This window comes from Silene latifolia, chromosome 9 (assembly GCF_048544455.1).
Source record: "Silene latifolia isolate original U9 population chromosome 9, ASM4854445v1, whole genome shotgun sequence".
Taxonomy (NCBI): domain Eukaryota; kingdom Viridiplantae; phylum Streptophyta; class Magnoliopsida; order Caryophyllales; family Caryophyllaceae; genus Silene; species Silene latifolia.
Genome location: NC_133534.1, coordinates 179,769,146 through 179,773,748, shown reverse-complemented (window position 1 = coordinate 179,773,748; position 4,603 = coordinate 179,769,146). Strand labels below are relative to the sequence as shown.

Here is a 4,603-nt window from a genome sequence, read left to right as displayed (position 1 = left end):
CTTGCACTACAAGCGCAAGAGATTATGCAAACTAAAGACGCCATTATCAAGAGACTTGAGACTCAGTTGGCTCAAGTAACTGCCGAGCAAACTTCTAGGCAACCCGAGACAGTCTATGCTGTTCGCACCAGGATTAATATTCCCTATAAAGGACCGGTTCTGCCTATTGATGCTGAAAATGATGGCTTAGATGTTGAAAATACTGTTCGAGAGGAAGAATACAATGAACCCTTGCCTGCCCGTGTTCAAAAATTTGTTCGAGAGCTTTACTCTGCTCGATCAAATGAAATTACTGAAGAAGTACTCGATCGAGAGGATAATAGTTCTCGATCGAGCACTAAGGAAAACAAGATCCTCGATCGAGTAACTCAAACTACTCGATCGAGTACAATTGCCGAGAGGACATCTCGATCGAGTAGTGTTGTTACTCGATCGAGTAATTTTAATGCTGAGAATAATAAATTATCATCTAAATTTAATTTGGACGACGATTCTGCAAATAAGGTTAATTCCTTTGTTACTTCTTCTACAGGTCTTGACAGGTTAACGGACCCAGAAGGCGGGCATGGTACGTTGAATTTGGAGACTGGAACGGTATGGATTGATGACCCAAGATGCGGTTTGGATGAGGCTATGCCGTATAGGAAGAAAGGGCGCGAGGAAGCCAAAGGTGGAAGTCATGACGCTGCGATGAGTTGCTATTCTTCAGTTGATGCGATGTTATGGAGGCCCAAAGTTAAGCTCATGGACGCTGAAGGGACCGCATTTAGTCAGAATCCTTGTTGTGGGTCATTGATTTGCGTGGGTGGATGAAGAGAAGAAGGTCGAGTTGGGACCTATCTGAAACTAGCGCTGACCGGGAGGAAACCCGGAGTTTAAACTTTTTACTTCATTTTCAAACATTTCAGTTTTTGTTGTGTGTAATAATTGGTTTTCAGACGATGCTCTGAAACGCTAGACTTGTTTTGTTAGTCCTGTGGGTCGTTTATTGCGAGTATACAGGTGCTTCAAATGATGCCTAGGAGTTCGTGTATAAGAGGCTCTCGATCGAGTACTATATCCTCTCGATCGAGTTCACTTGCTTTGATTCGCTTCCAGTGACATTGTTATGATGTTGTTAGCGACCTCCCTTGTTGCTGGCTGGTTTTGGGAGGTCCCTACTTCGCAAGTTCTTGTAAGTTTTCTAAAGCTTCATTCTTCTTTTCAGTTTGCGTTTCCTTTCCCTATTTTTGAGCACAATGAGGACATTGTACGGTTTAGTTTGGGAAGGGTATATGCATCCATATCTGTGTCTGCATATTATTTTTATTGCATTTCAGTTAGCACGTTTAATTTTTGCATGCATTGTTTATTTTAATTTCAAAAAATTAAAAACCATAAAAAATATTAAAATTTCGAAAAATTCAAAAATTCAAGTTTATTTTTGCATTTAGATTGAGTAGGAACGGTGTATTTCGATGATGAAATTGCACTACTTTTAGTCTTTTTGCTTGAGCCTTGCATAAACTAATATCTTTTTAGCATCGTCTTTTGCATAATCTACAAGTTAATGTTAAAATTTAGTTGAACAAATAGACTTGACCTGATATTTTGGCAACCTACTCATATTTTCTAAGGATTAGAGCTTATTAAAATGGTGTCATTCATGACCAATTCATGTAGGATTGTGAGTAGTTACTCCTTGTATAACATGTGTCATTAATTTGCACAAGTATGTAATTCAATTGTTTATTGCCTGCATACATTAGGGTGATGTGACTCATATTTGATCACATTTAGTCCCCGAATTAGCCTCGTTCCTATGCTTTATAGTGAATAATTGGGTCATTTACTATCTTTAGTTTCCCATTTTGCATATTCTTTGAGGTTTTGTTTCCTTGGTAGGAGAAGAGTGCAAACTTTGCATTTACATAGAGAAATGGAGCTAAATTGATCGCATCTAATGACCAAGCATCAAGGGAAAGACAATACTAGATGGCCTATGTAGATAATGAAGTAGATTGGGCAATGATGAAAGGATCCTTGCATCCCCGGATTGATCCTCGCGGATTATGAAGGAAGAAAAGAAGAAATGTTGTCTGCCAAGGGATCCGAGCGGATCACAGAGGATCCGAGCGTCTCCCTCCACCACCATCCGAGCGTCCCGTGCCCAAGACGCTCGTCCTGAAGCAAGAAGATCCAAGCGTCTCCCTTGACAATCCGCTCGGATCGTACCCCAGAGAGCCCGTGTCTGTTTTTAAATCGCTCGGATCAAGGCAAGACTAGCAAAACGGAGATACTCATTTCCTTGGAGAGCAGCATTTCCTCAACTTTTCTTAAGGACTTAATAGTCATTTAAGCCCTTAGTAACCCTAATCTTTGTACTTAATCTTTAGTATAAATACTCCATTGTACTACCTAGATTAGCATCATCTAGTAATCAAGTTGTAATCAATTAGTAATCATTCCTTAATCTTGTAATCAACTCTTAATCTAGTCTTAATACTAATTTTAATACTTAATCTTTCCTTAATTTCTCTATTGTTCATCATTTATTTTGGGTAATTAGAAGATTATTTGGGTTTATTGGGAGATTTACAACCTTCCATCAATCATCAAGTACTTCTATTATTCTTTGCATTATTATTTTAGAATCTCCATATGTATAATTCTCTTAATCCTTGCTTTAATTATTGTTAATCATTTTCATTCATTCATCATGTTTTACCATGTTAATGTGATTGACAACCTTGTTAGCATGTTAAACTTGATCATGAGTGAGTAGTTTCCTTAGCTACGGTTAATGGGTAATTAGGGGAAACCAACATGGGAAATGATTCATGCTTAAACTAATATGTTCACATAATTTATTTGCATGCTTGTTGTGATTTCAACTTATGCACATGTTATGTTTGATGAAATGCGAGCCTATGAATCCTTGCATTTTTTACCCATCACTTATCTTTTCAATGAGGCTTGTAAGATATAAACCAACTCGAGCCTCATTAGACCATGTATAATGTTGAATAGGAAGGATTAAGTCGACTTGTAGGTGTTGTACAATCTAATTGATGCGGCTCCGGGACCCAAACCTTCTTAGGGATTGTAAGATATACACTAACTCGATCCCATCACAACAATAATTTCTTGCTTATAACTTGAGAATATGTTCGTATGATCAACTCCCATGTATTCCCCTATGAACCCATGATACCGTAGTGCCTTTAATCAATTGTTTACACCTTCATTCTATCTACCTTACTTTGTTTTTATTGTTGATTAGTTTTAATTGATCTCCTATCTCAACCCTAAGTTATGACACCCTAAGACACGACCATTTACAATTGAAAATCCTACATCAATACCCGTCCCTTGGGATCCGACCTTTACTTGCCCCTTTACTAAGAGTAGTTGGTGAAGTTATAAATATTGTTTTGGTTGGGTGACTTTTGACGACGAGTTTAAAAACCAATCGAACCAAAAATGGCGCCGTTGCCGGGGACGGTATTAACTTGATTTGATTTTCTTTAATTGTTTTTAGTTGTGTCTTTCTTTACCTTGGGGAAGTCAAACTCCTCAAGGTTTTTCTAATTGTTTTCAAGTTGTTTGATATTTTGCATGTCTAGGAGATCAGAAGGTAACTTGTTACCCATTGATCTTGAAATCGAAAGAACTTTGACCAACAATAGAAGACTTGCAAGGAATACTTTGAGAGGTATTGATGAGATTGTGGACATTCAACCAAATAACATTGAGTTCATCAACCCATTTGCAAGAGAAGGAGAGGATAACCCAATATAAAACCCACCACAAAATCAACCCAAAATGCCTAAATTTTCATCACATTCCGTACCAACCGAGGAGAATCTACGAAATGGTACTCCTACACCACAACATTTAACCGTTAATTTCATTGCCAAATCCGCATTCATACAATTGGTTGAGATAAGTCAATTTGGGGGGATGCCTAGTGAAGACCCTCATTCTCATATGGAGACTTTTTGTGACTATTGTGATGCGATTTCTCAAACCAGAGTTACTCAAGACCAAATCTGATGGGTCTTATTTCCTTTTTCTTTAATTGGTATCGTGAAACAATGGTTGAAAAGCCTAGACAAGGCTACTCTTGGTATTGATTCTTGGAAGAAATTGGCACTTGCTTTCTACAAGAAGTTCTATCCTCCGGAAAAGACTAACATGTTGAGAGCCCAAATCACCGTGTTTAAACAAAGGGATGAGGAATCTTTTTATGAAGCATGGGAGAGATTCAAGGACACTTATCGATCTTGTCCACACCATGGACTTAGCGAGTGGTTCCTTATACAACAATTTTGGAATGGTCTATATGAAGAATCCTGAAACATTCTCAATATGGGATCAAATGGTATGTTCACCGAAGTTGATGACAATCAAACATGGAACAAAATTGAAGAAATGGCGGTCCATAACTCACAATATAGTAGACCTCGGAAGGCTACTAGAGGGGGAAGGCATGAGGTGGATTCCATTACTCAATTGGGTGCTCAACTTAGTGCTCATATTGATACCATTAATTTGAAGTTTGAGAAGACCATGGCTAACCTTGAAGAGGCCTCCAAATCACCCAAGCAACATGTTAATGCCA

General features: G+C 38.2%; 1 non-coding gene across 1 annotated transcript; it reads right to left on the bottom strand.

The window, feature by feature from the left end:
- Window positions 1-4,176: 4,176 nt before the first annotated feature.
- LOC141603343 (small nucleolar RNA R71) lies at window positions 4,177-4,283 on the bottom strand. Its single transcript, XR_012525225.1, has one exon. It is a non-coding gene; the product is annotated as a small nucleolar RNA R71 (small nucleolar RNA).
- Window positions 4,284-4,603: the final 320 nt, after the last annotated feature.